Raw genomic sequence first — 20,479 nt, forward strand, 5'->3', positions numbered from 1 at the left:
ATTCTTAATATCCTTTTTGGATTCGACTAACCTATAAATTATCCGCAGAATACTCATCACGTTTTAATCACTTATATTTCCATGTGTATTATTATTTTTAATATTTCGTATTTCATTGACAATATTAGACGCATTAAGTAGTTATAAAATACATAATATACAGTTCAATAAATCTAATAAAAAAAATATATATATAATACAGTGTAATATTTTTTTTAAATTAGTTTTATTTTGTTATTTGTGAATTCTGTGTTGAATATTGATTTTTAGATCATATATGTAATTGAGTAATTTATATTATAATACTTGAGTACAGTTAAAATATAATTCAATTTTTAATTTAATTTAATTTAAACTTATTAGAATATAATTTATCTACACAGTTAATTAATGATAATAAGTTACCATATGCACAATTCCCATACATCTTCTACAACTTTATATTTCTAAATTTCTTTTATTAAATGATATACATTTTAATTAATTGCTCTCTTGTTCGTCCTTTTGTTTTGATATAATATATGATTTAATTGTTGTCAATGACAAAGACCACTATTGTATATTTTAGTTTCATTTTGTATTATATTGATATTTGATTGGTGATTAAGTTTTTATTTAATTCTTTTTTTTTTTTTGGGGGGGGGATGGCGGAAGTTAGAGCATTTTTGAAATTTAGACATTTGGTGATTTTTTGCTTCTTTATATTCAAAATAAAATATTATCTATAAAATAGTATATTTAAGTAAATTAACAAAAAATTATAGTTTTTTTTTCACATACAGTAATTTTCAGTTAAACGTGAATAAGATCTATTGATTTTACAATGTGTACCTATTTATTTATTTTTTTATGGATACTTACACGATAATAATGTTTTGATTTATTATTTTATGGGTAATTTCGAAAATCTTATTAAATTTAATTTTTATTTTAAAGAGGTTAAAATTAAAATTCAGTATTTTTTAAAACAAAAAAAAAAAAATAAATAAAAAAACGAGAAGTTTTTCATTTTAGTTATTAAAAAAATCAGTTGTGTTTTTTTGTTATAACACAAAAATAAATTAACTGTAGCTACTTGAAATGTTTACCATTTGTTAGAAAACTATTTTCTATACATAATATAATTTTAAAAAGAATTAAAATTTTTTGAGCTATTTATAGACAATTAAAATTTTCCTTTTTTAGATTTTTTTTATAAATATGGATAAAAAATTATTTGCCGGGAAAATACCTAAAAATATAATTAGTTCATTAATCAAGTGAAAAATATCGAAAATGTATAGTCAGTCACAATATTATTTTATGAATATTTAATTTTAGAATTTAAACAAGATTCGTAAAATTTCGAAAATGTTCAAACTATTTTGTAGTTAGAAATTTGTAAATTTTTTTTTTTTTAAGATTTTAAAATTTAACAAAAGATTTTTTCTTATGCTATAATTTTGTAAGCAAACATTTAATGTACTTTATCGCTAATAATTAAATTGATTTGGCACTTTATCTAATAATAATATTTGAAAGCATAATTTGAAATAATATATTTAATGATATAGAGTATAGACTGATAGATTGTCTCTGCTCAGAATAGTTTTTCGTTTTCAATTCAATTTAAGTGTAACACATCCATCACAGCGACCCACTTGATAGCTACTATACAGCAGAGTAGTATAAACTCACTTGTCTTTATAGTTAAATTATAAAATAAAAAAATTCTCCAATAAAAATAAAAGCACAGCCTATTATATTGTGCACCTATTATAAATATTATTATTTTCAATTTATTGAAAACTAATAGAACTAATTATTGTTAGAAATTATATTTAAAAATATAATTTTAAAATGATTCATAATATAAATTGGTTTAAGTGAAGTAGTGAATTTTCCAATAATTTAACTTATTGTCGTAAAGATACACTTAAAAATTTAAAATCTTTTATTATACAACGAGTATAAGTATAAATAAGTAGATACGCGTCTAAATTCCAGTTTTTCTTTTTCTGAAACGATATTTTGACTGACTTAGACACTGTATAAAAGACTTTTTCAACAAGAGTGTGTTTATAAGAACAGTTTCTATGAATGACGAAAAGGTCTATGGTACACAAACGCCCAATAGGAAGTGAATTATTATACTTAGAAGTTTTTCTAGAGTTACGTGTCATCTTAGTAACTTTGTAGATCAATTAATCAAAAATGTACCTACATCGACTGACATTTTAGCAATATGTTTTTATGTAAAGGAAAATTTTCCATTTTTTGCCTACGAATTTAAATCATATAAAAAAGTTGTGCTTTGCCTAGTTATGATTTATTTGCATCAAATAATTGATTAGAAATTAAATCAATTGTATCAAAATTATTCATTGAACATAGCCCATTTTATATTTTCGGTGGGTCGAAACCTAGCAAGTTTTGAGTGACATGGTAAGAGGACGTCACATCATTATATTATTACACTCTATCTTTGTCTGCAGTTCAACGTGCTGGGTAGAAAAACATAATACCACGTCGTATTTCTTTACCGTGGGGTTTCAATTAAAATCGGATTAAAACCACACATCGCCAAATTAAAAGGGAGTGAATATTAACAATTGAAAACTGGTTGTTTTTTAAAACATTTAGGTTGTAATAAGTACATAACTACTAATTTTATGATTCTTTTTATTTTATATTTTAGCTAATATGAATTATGATCTAAAGATTGTGAATTCTATAGTATTAGTCAGAATGGTAGAGTAATTAAATATTAACGAATATGTAGACTCTGTCTGTTTAATATAATAATGTAGGTACTCATAGCTATAATAGGTATTTGACATTTAAGAGAGCAGATGACAACGGAATAATTTACATCGTTTACTGTTATTTTCTACACTGATATCAGCTGTTAGTGTTTCTATACCAATAACATCATATAATAATATATAGACTTGGGTGTGCGTGATATCACTGATATCCCACTGAGAATTTATTGACTCATTTGAATGTGGGCTGAGCGAATATGTATTATTATACGCAAAGCCTGTGCGCATTATCTCTAAGATCACAAATCGAATTAACTATTTATAATATTAACGAAAACACACACATGTTAGCTAACCTATACATACTAGCGGAAATATTATCACCGAAGCGTACACTCACGTATTATTAGTGTATTTCACGGACATCGTAAAATGTTTCTGTTCCAAGAATTATTATTCATAAAGTTAGTATTATACAGGGCCTGAATATTTAACTTGAACATGTCCAAAGATTATGTATATTTGATTTATAACTTAACATTGTCAAATCTTCATGATTACATAGATACCCGAAATAGTAGTTTTGTGACCATGTGTCTGAGGGGTGAGGCGGCTACTGTAGTATGTATAAAATTAAATTAAGAATTGTTATATTGTCACATGAATTTATGAAAGTATTATATTCAAATGGATAATCTGATGAGTTATTGTTTGCGAATAATTATTAAATAAACAAACGATTAGGGATGTTAAAAAAAAAAAAACCTCTTGGTTCTGGTAGCCGTACAATATCATTTAGTATAATGGCACACGACACAGCACTGGTTGATGGATTTAATGACGATACGTTGCACGTGGCTCCAAGCATTGGAGACCTAAAATAACGTGGTCTAAATTTTTGATAAAAATAAAACTTTCTTTATATTTATGAAATTCACTTTTCTTTGTCACGAATTAGTTTGCTGGAAAGTTTCCTGCGTATATATTTTCCCTATCTCGGTAAACGTTAATACACTTACAAAAATCCTATACCAAATCAATATAATAGCAATGGAGAAGGATAGAACAAATATTATATAAGGAAAATTGCATTACTGGTACTTAGTAATTTAAACTTTTGGCTATTCTTCGTTTATTTCTCTTCTTTTCACTCCGCCACCTTATTCCTTCCTACTATAACAAAATCATTATTGTATATATACTAATATTTAAATTGCCAACCGTTATACGCATACATACCACATCAACTAATTAACAGCATTACGTTGCATCTGAACTTATAATCGAAATAAATTCACATTTTTTTATTTGGTATCAGATTTAATCGTGCATACGAACCTTAATTTTTTTTTCTATCACTTCGCTAATTGAATTTAGAATACAATTTTTTCAGTTAGTTCTTTTTAGTCACAAGTCACTAAGTTACATATTTTAATAATTGAGTCACATAAAAAAACATAATGCTTTAATCTTGGATGAGAAGTTTTAGTTCGAGTTGGGCCCTTACGCCGTTAATCAAAGTTTTAGTTCTAGAAAAGATAACGGCAAGAGTAATTATAATTTAAATTCGCCTAATATAATTTATATTCCCTTGAATATGCAGTAACTTTTACTGACGTGAAAAAAACTGTTCGAACTATAAGAAAAAATATCAACATATGACCTACTAAACTAATACAATATTATTATGCTTCCAAATTGCATATTATATAGAAATGGTAATAATTATTATTCACCGAACAAAATATAGTTTACCTTTTTTTTATATTATATTTAATGATTTTATTTCAGATTAGGAAACATAATTACTGTCATCATAATATGTATGTAATTTATCGAATTTGCTGATTTTATGTTATTAAGGCTTTCGTGCGTGTCGTTTATGGAAAATATTATTACCCAAGGGAATACATAATATGAGTTTCTACGAAAATGAAAATGTTTTATTTACACTCATGCGTTATAACTTTTAAACAATATATCCAAACCAAAATTTCGGGTGCAATATTTTGAAACGAATATCGCGGGTTTTAACATTAAGGATTTAATTTAGGTATGTTAAAAATAATCGCTAATCACTAGCTTAATGAGAAAAAAAACCATTCAATGGTATACATTATTAGGTACTATATTGACATAAATGAAATAGTTGACATAATATAAAAAATAAACCTATAGTGATTAATTCATCTTGTCTGAAATATCATCACGGCTATGAGTTGAACAAATATTTTTAGTGTAAAATTTTACATACCGAATACGGTATAAAGTTATATATGAAATGTAATATTTTTATATTTTGATAATATGCCTAAGGACCAGGATTTATTTTTTAAATTAATTTTACAAATTAAGTTGTTTAAAAAACATGTGCTGCAATTACAGCGTTGTTAGTGTTGTATTTTTATCCAAAGAATATATTCTCATATTTCTTAAATTTAACCAAAAAACAAACATTTAAGAAGAATGTTATACAAAAAATGTAAATTCCAATTAAAACCGTATTGCTATACCAATTAGTAGAGTGGTTACGATTTAAAACGAGCTTTTTAAGACAATGGTTCGGAAGTCAACAACATTTACAGCAGCGTTTTATTTCTTCTCCATCTCCCTTAACACGTCGAATTAATTTTAACATTTTAACATTTAGACTTGAAAAAAAATTTCTTTTATTAATATTTTATTCATTAAAAACATCAAATTAAACTTATGTAAGTAATTTGATGTTTATATAAACGTTTGCTTGTTGTAGATATATATGAGTATGTACAGTGTTTGTGAGTATTTATTAAATAATAACACTGTATAATACTAAAGTTTTGGAGTTAAGAATAATATTCCATAATATTAACTGCTAGTATACATTTTATACTAATTTTAATTTTATGTATAGATCTCAGCGCGATTAGACAATTTTATGTCTGATATAGGTACTTATGTAATCATTGGATTGGATTTACTGTTTTGTCTTATTTATTTATAATATAAAATGCAGTAGGACAGTCCGTCTAGTATAAAAATAATGTTCGAGTTATCGAGCGGTTAATAGTATACCTGTTTTATAGTATAATTTATGATTATTGTTTTATGTCTCATTTCTGTTTTTTTTTTTTTAATTTCATTGTACTTCTAGTTGGATATTATAAAAATATAATTTAGATTATTTTGATAATGCCTGCGACTTCACGGGGACAATAATCACCTATATATTGGATTTTGATAACATTAAATTGGTTGTATAAATGTATAATGTATCTTTCTTCGGTGGTAAATGAAACGTAAAAACACGAAATAATACCTTCCTAACTCTACATATCGTATATAATAATATATAAGTGGTTGTTGGTGCAGAATTTGTTTTGAACGTTTATAAAAACATCGTACTGTATATTATAATTCTTCTTTGTGAGCGTTTGTGTGTATAGGTGTATTAAAATTATTGTCCCCCTATTACCATACAACTTACAAGTCATTCCGTTGTGACGGTATCATTATGGTAAAATGTTTATTTACTGAAAAGCTAGTTTTGTAATATGTAGTAACTAAATTGTAATAATTATACATTCCGTACAGAGAAGACATTTTTGCAATTCAGTTTGACTTATCTTCAAGTAGTATTAATCGTACATAAAAATTGTAATTTAAAAACGATTATTAGCTACCATCCACATGAAAGTAGGTTTTTTGTTTTTTTTATTTTTTATTGGATACTATGTTAAAATGTAGCTAACATGCTAATGCTTCAATCTTTAATCAAATTATAATAATTAAATGGATATTTTTTGAAATATCAATTTCTCGCTTAGGTGACCAATTTCAATTATCTCTTATACATTTTGAACTTAGTATTAATATGTTTAAATTAAATTTTAGTAAAACTAGTACGTATTATCCCTAAATACAAGAAATACAGATCATTTTCAACGTAATACAAAAACCAAAATTCTTAATTAAATAATATTCATATGAACTTAATCATAGTCTTTATGTTACCAATACATTCATGGTTCGATTATCTATCAATAGAAGTACAGTAATTGATTTCTCACTGAGGTGACCGATATTTTCTTATTTTTTTTTTTTAGATGTGTTATTGTGTTTTGATTCATGGCATCATTTTTTTATTTATATTTTATAATTTATAAGCGGTTTTGAGTATATTATGAATGAATAAAAATATTAAGTAACGTAATATTATGTTAAACGATTTTAATATTACAATTTTCACTAAGTTTATTTGTAATATTCAAATCAGTCGACAAAAATTTCATGGTAATACCTATTATATACCAGTTATGTATAGCCCTTAGTTTTTTACGGTTTACATTGTTTGATGACCAGAAAATAAAATATGTTTATCTTTAGCAGCTATTTCCAGTGTGTGTTTTATATATTAAACTACTTGATTACATTTTGAGATTATAGCAAAGTAGTATTTATAGTGGTTCTAATATATATATATATATGCGATATGATTAATTGGTCTTTATATAGAAGTCTCATATAAATTATAACACAAATTCTTAGCAAACATAACGCTTAGGCTAGGATCACACTATGCGTTTTGTCGGCAACCGAAAAATACTATCCCGATTAACCGCAATCGGGACGATCGATCATACTGTGCGTTTTATCGGTAACCGAATACATACAAATGAGATTAAAAAGCCCGAAAATCGTTTTTAATTTAAATTTAAATTTTAAACTGATTTTTTATTTAAACGAAATGTATCTAGTATTATAAGTAAAAAAATAATAAAAAGGTTGTGTAATTAGAATTATTTGTTTTTATTTAAAACGTGTATCAACTAATTATGCTAATAAATAATAATATACATCTATAATATAAATAAAATATAATATATATATATGTATATTACAAATATATTTTAAGTTTTTTAATTATTTAAATTTAAAAATGATTATTAATTATTCATAAAATTTTCAATTTCGGTTACCGATAATCCGCACAAATGTGATCGGACAAATTGCATTGCATGTGTTGTGCTTTACATCCCGAAACGCAACCGGACGGTTGGGCCGCAACACGTTGCGGTCGCTTCCCGACGGTTTTTAATCGGTTCCGTAAATCGGTCTAGTCTGGCCCTGATAACGCGTTTTATATTTAAACCTATTTTATTTTAGAGTGTTGCGGTTTGGCTCCGGTTGATCGGGAACCGACAAAACGCATAGTGTGATCCTAGCCTTAATAACTCGATATAAAATAATTAAATTTTCTATTCACGTAGTTTACTTGAATATTCTAGGTGAACGATTAAATATCGGTTTTATTTTCAAATTTATTACTTTATCATTAACTCATTAGAATATTGCCTGATCATAAAAATAAATTGATTTTAATATTTTTCGATGATAATATGATTGAATATGAAATATAGTATTACTCATTACATTTCTTATCTCGTTGAATTCTCAAAACTGTGATTAAACCGTGTGTATAGTTATATAGATAAATTAAGTCAATGTACTTACTAGATATATTAAATTACCAAATTCCTATAAAAAATCTATTATGTTTGTTTGAATTATACCCATATTAAATTAGGAATAATTTACAATGAAATAATATTCACTTTTATAATGTGCTCTATACGTATATATTATGTAAAAATGTATAATTTAATGATTGGTGTGTAGATTTATGTGCTACTACGCATACCTACTAGTTACTAGGCTTTATGTTTTTATCTGTTATAAAGGTTTTATTGCTACCTGATTTATTAGTTGAAAGTAAATATTTATCAACTTTATCTTGGGTGATTAATTGAAACGAATAGTTATTATATAGATTTAATTAATTTATATTATTATATTTATGTAATCGATAACTAATATGTTTGAAAAAATTTAATGAATTTATTTAATTATAATAAACATTTATATTGACGATTACAGCGGAATGTTAAATGTGATTAAATTATCTATCGTAATTGTAATCTAAGCTTCATCATTAGTTAACTATTTACTATTTAAAGTAATCTTACTAAGCATATTTTTTATAATGTTTTGAGTGTTTTTAATTTTAGCCCCTGTGCATAACTTTCATTTTTTAATTATTAAAAGAAAACATTTATTTTATGTATTAAAACAAATTTCGATGATAAAATATGGTTACAACGTCATGTAAATTTAATTAAATACATATTATATATATATATATATATTAGTACATCGATTTTTATAGAGGATTTATAGGAGAAGCCACTCACTGACAGCATTTCTGGATTGAAGCTATAGAATTAATCTAGAAAAGTAGATCGTTGTCCGAGACCATTTTATTTTCAATCTTTTGGGTGGGTTATTGGGCTTTGATTTGGTTAAATGTATCTTAGAATATTAGAGTAGTTAAAGAACGAGTTGTAGTATTGTGAATATGATTTGATTGCAGTTTCAGATACTATGTTCATTTTTAGGTCTGTGTGCAGTGTAAGATTAGATACATTGAAAAGGACTTTAGTTGGAATGTTTTGTTTTGAGTTATTAGTATTTTATTTAGGTTTGATTATTTTGATGGAGCTCTGTACTTGAATACTGTCTCATGATTGAAACAAAATTGATTTCACAAGGGTTTTGTAAAAATTTTAGTTTAGTACGGAATGTAAGTTTTGATTTTATGTTAGGGAAACATTTAAGAGTACGTAGTCGAGAACTTTGTGTTATTGATAAGGTTGACCAAGATCAATTTTTTGTCAAAATGTATTCTAAGGTATTGTGTATTTAATGAAGTTGGAATTTTATTATTTTTAATGTGATTTTAGGGAAAATTTGGTATTTTAAATTAAAAGCGATGTATTTGTATTTACTTTTATTAATTTTAACTTTTCAGTTTTGACGCCTAATTTCTATACGTGAAAGGTGAAATTATAATTGGTTAGATATAGTTAATGGATTTTCATTAACTGAAATAATTGCTTTATTTTCGGTATATTAAATTTAGTAACAACGGGGTTAATCTGCAATGTAGAAGTTGATTATAATTATTTTGTCTTGAAATACGCTGACTTGTAAGGTAAAAATAGAAAAGGTAACAGTAGTATTGGGTAGCAAATCGGTAGTCGTTGACGTAGGATTTAAAAAATAAGGAAAAAGGAGGGGTAAGATAATTTTTAATTTTTAGAGTAGGTTTTCCTGCTATACTCGGTCAAATACCTGCACTATGTCGAGATGTTACTGCTGTTCATTATTGTTCTTATATCTAGAGCTAAGGTAATTGTGTTAGTTATACGAATAATTTGGTAAATTGTAGTGACAGTTACAAAAGTTTTTTTAATATAAAATCATGTAAAATAATGTAATCATTATCGGTAAATCGCCATTGTATAATATAGACAGGCTATTTAAATGGTGGTATCAATGAGCTGATATTTATGTTTAAATTATTTTAATTTAATCAGTTTTACCGAATGCATTTGCACATTGGTAAACTAATATATTACATTATATTCCTATTACACGAATTATGAATAATTTTTTTTGATAAAATAACGACGCAGCTGACTATAATATAAATAATTTATTATAATACTTTATTACTTTAGTAGATAATGTTTATACATAGAGGGGATTAATAATAATGATGGATAAAATCGAATATTTATATTTTGTATAATGATATTTTAATATCAGTCTACTATGTAAATTAAATAATTAATAAAAATACCATGTAATCAGCCAAATTAAAATAATATGTGTTCCAAAGATTGTTCTGGAGATGATATGTGTATGTATGTTAAACACGTATGGAGTTCAAATACATAATACGCTGTATACCGATAATTTAACTATCTATAAGAATATCGGTTTACAATTTTTGAAATGAGTAATATTTTATTATCATATTATAACCGTATGTGATAAATGAATACTGTTGTTACATATTTATTTATTGCACAACGCCAATACCAATTTATTTATCTTTACTTTTAACCCAAAGATAGGTGACTGCATGGTGGCGTAGTAATGTTTTTTATCTAGTTCATGCTACCTTTTAAAATGTAATATTCTACAGTCTAAATATGAAAATAACTTAATACATTTCATATTTTAATCGAGCTTTAAGTTTTGATTACGATTATCAAACAGCCAATATTAATAATTTAGTATTTGATGTAACTATTCTATAGGCTAAAATAATTAAGTATGATATTTTTTATGGAAATAAAAATATTTGCTATTATAACATAATGTATGATGTGATCTTCAAGAGTCAAAAGTTCTAATAAATTGTATTTTTCGGGAGTCAAAACAAAAAATCCAAAATACTTTTCAAAGTAATCAGTAATAATAGAAAGATATATATAAGCAGGTCAGTTAGAAACTAGACTTTACTATACAGTAAAAGTCGAGTATACTTCATCGAATTAAATAGATAAAATTAAAAAAATATAACTTTTTAGTTGAATATTTCTTATGTTTATACGCTTTAATTATATTGAGATAACTAAAGTTAATCGCCGAGAGATTATTAATTTAATTGATTATCAAATCTTGTCAAAATATTTGTGAAATGACACTCAAATATTTTTATGACTTTAGAAAGAAAAACTTATTTTGAATTTTGATTACAAATTAATTCGTTTATTTTCATGACTGCTAAATTTTGTTAAACTTACAATGTCAAATGTACAAAAAAATTGTTTGTTTTTAACGCTAATATTATTGCTATAAGACGTTTCTTACTTAAGTGTAAAACCACGGTAATACACAAATTAAGTCGAACTCTAATGCAATTTATAAGCAGGTCGTATAGTTCTAAAACTGTAGTAATTCTACAGTTTACGAATTGAGCAGCGCATATTTTATAGTAGTCCAGTTCACTAACTGGGCAATTCGCATTTGCGGTTTGTGTAGTGATCGGGGTGTAACAATTTGTATTATGCTATCGTGTACTTATAATAGCGTAGTTCAAGGTGGTGACGGGATAAAATACGAGAGAATTTTCCATTTTTAAAGATCTACATTTTTATAAAAAATATCAGTTTTTTCAGAATTATTTTAATAAGTCTCAAAATTAAATAGTACCTACCTATTAAAATAATATTATATATAATTATGTATATCACTAGTTTAAGTATCGATGATAACATTTGTATAATATTAAATAAATCTTGTGATATATGATTATAAGGTAGGTAAAACCATCTATTTGATTGATTAGGTAGTGAAATATATAATGTTATGATTTTCTGAAAATAAGTTTACATTTAAAAATATTTTCAGTCGTCACATAATGTATGTTATCAGGTTGAAGTTAGTCTGTAAATTTTCCCCACACTAAAAAACTTAAAACCAGAAAGTATATCTACAAATAAATTTAAAATTTTAACATTCCGATGTAAGGAAAGGTAAAATGTTGATGGATATTTTTTTTATATGCAACTTTAAGTACATAAATAATTATTTGATCAATTCACCCATATGTATAACAAAGCAAACTGGTATAATTGAGTTATATATGAAACTAAATTAGGTTTTCCATTACGTATGTAATGATACGAGTAATATATGCATTCAATATTTTTCAAACTATTTTTCTAGTCTGTAAAAAATTTGTAGCTTATTTTTTAATTTAGAAATGATTTTGAAAGCTTAATTTCAAGTTTTCACACATAAATTACCAATCTTAAAATAAATATGTTCGTCCAATTAGAAATTAATGATTTTAGTTGCTTGAAAAATAATTTTTTCAAGGAGATAGAGGAAAAAATGTCTCTAGTCGTATTAATGGTAAATTAAAAATATGGCATACTAGATAATAAATTATTATAATTATATCTTTTTAAAGAACCGTATGGATTGTTTCCTCTTGCAATTTACTATTTATCCTCAGTTTCTGATGATGATTGAGGAAACAACTTGATTTTTCCTAAAAATAAACTAGAATTTTGAACTATCAACGTCATAACACAGTAGTTTTTCTAGATAAAAATAAATACACAAACACTTTTATATAAATGGCTGAATTCGTAAACTAGAAATATATGAAATACAATGTTGTGTTATCACATATAATGTTTATTGACGTCAATACAGTTTATTGGTAAAAGTTTCATTTTAACCTTATATCTGCTATATAATTTATATTATATTACATAGGTAGTGAAAGAGTGTTAAAGCCATAATAGAAAAAGACGATAGTTGATAGAGGTATGTGTGGCGGGTGTTTGAATTATTTTCACCAACTCGCCGCCAACATATTGTTACATTTTTTTTCTTCTTTGTCACTAAATTCCCGTACTCAATGGCCACGATGACAAAATTTAGGATTTATACGATTAAATATATTTAATGATAACTACTTCGCGAAGTATATATTGTGTTTTTTGATGCATATCTATGTACAATAATATAGTACTTACGCGTAATATGTGTGGTTACGTAGTAGAAGTAGTGGTTCTGATCATTGTGGTAAAGGTTTATTAAAGATATTATAATCTTTGAGGAATTAGTATAGTTAAGAACCACATTATTTATGTGCACACGCTGCGGTCTGAAGACATAATGATGTGATCCGTAAACATTATTTAATGCGTCACGCATTCAATATGAAATAATATTCGAGTTATATTTTTCCATAACCTAAAGTTCATCTATGATTCGGGCGGTAATGATAGTAGTAATTGTATACACAAGTACTGCAGAGCATGGAAATATGGACCACAATTCCACAATTAGAAATTTGCTTTGAGGGAGGAAGAAAAATATATTTTCTACATATATTTTTAGTTTAAATATTTTAGTTATATTTGGTTATTAAACACATATTTATACTAAATTATATTAATGACTACAGTAAATATACACCTAAACTCCATTAATGAATGGTAATTTCTAAATCCTATAACTTTAAACTTTCTTAGCCTGTGAAATAAATAAACTACTATTGAATATTATGAATATAGATAGTAATGTAGCTCATACAACTATATCCACTTTCCAAAATATTTTGAAAATATTTCCATTTATTTTTTTATTTTTTGAGAACATTTAAAATTTTAATTTTAATTTTCATTATATGTTGATACCAATTTTAAAGAAAAAAAAAACTTTAGAGAATAATTTTTTCGGAAAAATAGGTGAATGTATCTTAATTAAACCAGTAAAATTGATACAAATAATAATATGTATTATATACTATGAAATATTATATTTTAATAGTAAGTATAGTAATTAAATAATTGTATTAAGTATTAATATTATATAAAGTAGAAAAATCATTACAAATTGTTTATATTTTCATTTGTGACCTGTAGTTCCGTTTGGTTTAAATCGGTTCCGTTATTTTACTATACCTACAAAAAAATATAGTGTTACAAAAAAATAATAAAAATTAATACTAAGTTCTTTTATAGCTCGGTATTTGGTTTTATTGTCTGACGTTGCGTTATTATCTTAATGAAGACATACACTAACAGATTACGATTAGAGTATCTACCACCTATGCTGTGCTCTAATAACTATTTCTGTAATATTGCTGGTACCTACGTAATAATAATAATAATAATAATAATAATAATAATAATAACAACAGCAATAAAAACAATATGATTATTGTTATTATGGTTCCGGTTTGTTTCAATTAATTTAATTTTAATAAATACTGGTGGTACTAACATAATCGTTATGATACGCACGTTTTAAATGTTTCATTGACCATTAAAAATCCGTACGTTGTGTAGGTAAGGTAACAGTGGGATTTAAATAACTAGGAAATAAATGATGAAAATGCCAACCATCCAGACTTTAAGTATCTACTCATATTCAGATATCTTACATATTTATTTATTATGAAACAGGAACGTTATTTATATTGTTATTATACTTCATGTGCACATTGAGTGTTGAAAATAAACATTAAAAATACTACATAATACATATTCGCATTTCTGTATAATATTGTAATTCACGTCTAACATAAATATTTTCACCGCTAGAAGAAGAAATCTAAGAAATCTGTTTTTGTAAATAAATGTTATAATTTATAGTAGGAAAATGTTTTAAAGTTAATAATAACTTAAATGCATTGTGCAATTTATCCATATGAATGATAAAAACTGAACGATTACCATAAGTTATTGTATTCAGTGTGTGTATATACATAAAATCGGTTTCTCATAAATAGTAAGTTTGAATCAAATTTGTATTTCGGAATAATACTTTCAATTCTAGTAAAAATTGTTTTCCGTTTACATAAAAACAATGTTTTAACATAAAACGACAAAAAAAGTAGCAGAGAATTGGAAATAATAAAGCGCAGTCTCGTGATATTATCAATTTTTATTTTTCATTAAAGTCTACTAACCGTTTTGATATCGTTGAAATTTATTTGAACTACCGTTTTTTAAACTTATTTAATGTGCAAGCCTTCGTCGTCTCCAATCGCAGCACAGTAGGAACAGCCCAAACAGTATTGTAAAAATAAATCGTTTTTGTCATTGGCTCTTCTAAGCTACCTCGCTCCCACTACACTCAATCCCTTAACTTCAATCTAGTGTTATTTAATGTATTTGGTTCCTAATTTTGAGCTTTAGAGGTATGCAATAACGACTTTATGTACTTCCTCCTACTACGACTATCTTACTTAGAACTACTCTATGATTTCTAATTGTTTATTTCCTTAAAGTCTTATTTTCTTAAAGAACGCAATATTTATATATTTTAAATCTTGTTTTCAAAAAATCTAAAATACATATTATAAAAGTTATTGATAATTAAAAAAAAAATAATTAACTAATAAAATTTATTTTATAAAATTAACTTAAAAATTTTATATTTTAGTTACAAAATTTTTAGAATTAAAACAATTTTTATTTATTTTAGAAGGAAAGGGCCTAAAGTTTAGTACACCTTATCAATGAAGTTTAATACATCACATGCAATATTCTAACGTTTTCATCCCTGTAGTAATTATTACTATGCTTGTAACAATATTACAGTCGTATAATTTTTTGAAATAGAAAGGAGTCGACGAACTAATAGAGAATCTAAAATAGTGGAATAAATATACGAATAAATAAAGCTCGTCGTTTGATAGAAAAAAGGAAATAATGATATAAAGAAAAACACGTGGACTGGACCCGGTGTACGTATATACGACACGATAATAACGTCGTATGCTCACCGGGTCTTTGGAAACCGTGGCTTTACATATAAATCGACGGCTGTTGTAAATTGTGTGTGTGTGTGTGCGTGTAATATGCAAACGAGGAGTTGCAAGACATGCGACGCGCGCTACCGTCTTTTAACCGCAGCTAATATTTCAGTGAACTAACGAAAAAAAAATAGAAAATAAAAACACACTCACGTTTTGTAGTCTCAATATGTCCAGCTGTCTATGTGAGTACGATAAATCATATTATGTATACCATTTACGTATTATAGCTATAGTAGTATATAATATAGTATACGAGTAACAGTAAGCAGTAGTAACAGTATAATATACAGGGTGACTTACCAAGTATATAAAAATATAAAATAAATGCAGTAATGTTTATTATAATTAACCATTTTTCCGAACTATATATTTTTATAAATTAATATTATTCAGTAAAATGTTTATTTTACCGTAGTTCTTATGTCTTCTAAAACCATTATAAACTTATTATATCTTTAGTATATAAAGTAATAAGTATCTTAAAAACTACTTGTTCGAATTTTGGTTTTGACAGATACCTACGCCAAAATAATCAGAGAAATCATTTAAAGTAGAAATAGGAGATTGTTCTTATTTGAAAAAAAAAATGTAAGTTTGTATCTCCAATAAGCATTCGTCAAGTAATTATTTTTTTTTTTTTTTAAATTCGGAAATATGATCTTTATAAGTTTCTTTAAAAGTTCTAAGGCTAAAATTTTGATTAACTACATAATTGAAGAATGGAATGAAGTGAGTGTCACTCTATACACTAATATGCGTGCGAGTTTGTATGTACATTATACGCGTATTACCCATGACTTCATATAAATAACATGCACGAACACCAAAACAGCTAAAGTGCGCGCAGTGTGTAATATATGAACCTGTAATGATAACATGCGCGCGTAAATCTGGTGAGAGTATATATTATGTGTGTGTGTTATTATTATAATATTATGTATATATTATTATTATTATTATAGCGGCGACGTGTGGTGTATATAATATTAATAAATCACGGCGGTGACCGAGAAACCGTCGTGGTCGTCCGGGGGGTGTGTTGTATGACTGAAGGTGAAGAGCAGATTTGGAGAGCTAGTATAAGCGTAAAAAGTTTAATAAGCGTTTCGTTTTCACCATAATTTACTCTATAAATGCGTATACCTGTATCATTATATTGAGATTATTATACATATTAAACTAAAAGGTGGGAGTAAATAAAATTAAAAAAATTTAAGTCAAAGTTTAGAACGATAAGCTATAAGTTAATAGTTCACAAACAATAATGTATCTAATACAAAAATTTTAGTCAATAAAGAGAAAATTTTTACATATTTAAGTTAAAATAAATAATTTATTATAACAAGAAAATGATTAAGCAAAAATGAATTAATTTTAACTACATTTATAGATAAACATAATTTTAAATTAATGTAGATAATGTTATTTTTTAAATTAAATAAAAAAATTATTTTGTTACTATGGATTCTTCAACTAGTTAATTTATTAAGTTAATCTCTAAATATTAAAGCACATTCAGGTGTAAGGTATTCCAACTGTTAGGCTTAATGCTTTTCGGCTTGCACGATTTACACCTTGTAGCTTCCTAAATTCTCATTTTGTAAACTTCTACGGTCTATCCTCGAATTTCCTTGCTGTACTTTATATTTTTGTGCTAAAGTTGAAAAAGTTCAATGATACTTCCAGAGCTTCCTACATGCGATTGCGTCTAGACTGAATACTCCTTGTTTCTCACATGATTTATATTTGATGTTTTCTAAACTTTTCTGTGTCTAATCTTATATTTTTATCTATCATAATGTAAAATTGATCTTTAGCTCTTATTTAGTTCTACAAAAGTATTATATCGTTACACTTACTCACCTGTCTTTTCTATATATTTATTTCTCCTGCAAACTATTTGGATAATTTTCTTATTATCCGACTATTAAGCGTATTGTTACCTTTTTACTCCTACCTACTAGTACTTTTTTTATTTACCTTATTTTTTTTTTTTTTTTTGTTCTTAAACTTTATATAATTATTTATAAAGAAACTAAAAAAAAAAAAAAAAAATCTATTAATCTAATGCCACTTATAATACACAATAATTAAGTTATATAACTATTATAATGCTATTAGTATTATTACATTATAATGAACATTATTGTTATTAATTTATTTTTCTACAATCATGATGACTTCCAAAATTTTCCAATCAAGTACGTCATCGTCAAAAATATATTTTAATTCATGTATTATTATTATGATTTATGTTACTGTAAAATATTATATCACACAATAAGTCTACAAACAATTAATTTTATTTTGAATATGACCCTCATCATCACACGAGAGGATTTTTTGAATTTTGTGACCAGCGAAACCAAGTTACAATATTGAATTTAATGATTTTCTCGTAACTCATACAGCATACAAAAGAACCACGAGCACCTCTCTTATAAATACTCAAGACTATAATATTTTCACTGAACTTCATAAAAAAAAAAACATCATTCATTTTAAATTATTGTTAACTTAACTCGTACGTATTATTATTATTTTTTAATACCATTTATTTTAAAAATATAGATATTTATATTTAAATTATAAAAAATAAATCTAAGTGGTTGTAAGGGTAATGGGGTAGAAGATTGAATATATATCTGACCTAACAACTTATAAGAAACCATCACTAATGAAACGAATATGATAAAGTTATTCCTCTAGTTTTTGGGAGCTGTCATACATACACAATTTGTTAATATTTCAATGTTATTTTTAGTAAACGTTAAACTATTTCCGGCTATTTTATCATATGGTAATATTATCGTACATGTTTTATTTGTATGCATTTGGTTTAAAATGACAAATTTTCCGAAAGTCTACATTGCTTGATACGTTATCATATTATATGGTTATTTCGCTCACACTATATATACTATAGCCTTTAACGAAAAATAAAAAATGTTTACGATTTGTTTCGATTACATAAAATAATAATTTTGTACCAATTGAGTATTATAATATTAGGTTTACTGCGCCGCGTTGTTTGATTATATTATTATTATGTTGTTTTTGTGTTTTGTTAGTCATATTACCAATTTTCTTTTCCATCAGTAAATATAGTTATGTTACCAACAATATATTATAGCATTGAGTATATATAGTATATATACTTAATGATTATAGTTATTTGGAATAGTGGAGACGAAAGATTGTATAATGTCATTCTACAAGGAAGCCCTTAAATAATCGAACAAGAAAATGGCTTATAGATTAAAGTAGATGTTTCGATCGGAAATATATTTAATATTGCAATGTTATTGCTAGTATATGGAGAAACTGGCAGGTATTTTAATATAGACATTTTTCTTGAAAAATAATTCAAACATTACTAAAAAAATATTTATATAGTATAAAAAACAAACTACATGCGTATGATAATATGAATATGGATGCATTTTTTTATAACAATTTCCTTGGTTATTTACATTTTTTAATATACAAGTCAATGGCAGTTATTTTTTATTACAAATATAGAAGTAATATTTATATTATTATAAATATTTAGAAAAAAATTAACATTATTTTTTCCTTAACTCCTCTCCCCTATTTGATAACCTCCTAACAAGATATAAGGTTTTTTTTATAAGTTAGCATTTCTCGTAATAATCAGACACTATTTTAACTCTAAAAAGGTTTCTCGTCAACGATATTATCATCACTATAAAACAGTATGATTTATATTATAATATTTAAATACTATCATGTCAGATGAGCTAAAATGTATTTACATTCTGTAAGGATTTAATTATTTAGAAAATAAAATCTTTCATTAGTTGTGTTTGTGTGGAAATTATTTTTAAGGAGGTGACGATTTAGTGTAAGTACGAATGAATTTAATTATATAAGTAAGTAGGTTAACTTATTTGCTTACTTTTTTTTAAATTGTATACAATTTATTAATTACTGTGTGAGTAAATAGTTCGTTTTAGTTTTGTCCAACCAATATGATTTTTGGTACAACATTAATTACTGTCACTATAGTATTACCAATAGACTTACAGTGATGGTATCGTTAGAGTTTTTGCTCATTTGATGTCCATGAATTTATTCATTATTTCTATTGTAAATAAATATATGGACTATTTTAGTTTTATTATAGTAATTAATTAACAAAATATTTTCAATAATATAATAAATATATTTGTGTTGTAAGCAAAAAATAAAGTTTTAAAAATGATTTGATGATAGCTAAACATTAATGTATTAAAGTTGATTAAGAAAAAAAAAATCAATTGGGGAGATTTTAGAATTGATCACCATATCTACCATCAGAAAAGTAAAATATGAATTTGAGTTAGATCAACCGACGGACCCAGAGCAAGATTATAGCCTATACTAATAGACGCGAAATTTCTCGATGTAGATTAAAATGTTTAATTTTACGACAGTCGCTAGATATTTTCCCGGCCACCTGCGAAGACAATCGTGGGTCTATCAGACGGTATATATACTATTCGGTATATCTTTCTAATCGTTTTAACTACCGGTTGATAATAATTATTCGTATTATTAA

Source organism: Melanaphis sacchari, unplaced genomic scaffold (assembly GCF_002803265.2).
Source record: "Melanaphis sacchari strain LSU unplaced genomic scaffold, SCAv2.0 Contig132_pilon_pilon, whole genome shotgun sequence".
Lineage (NCBI taxonomy): Eukaryota > Metazoa > Arthropoda > Insecta > Hemiptera > Aphididae > Melanaphis > Melanaphis sacchari.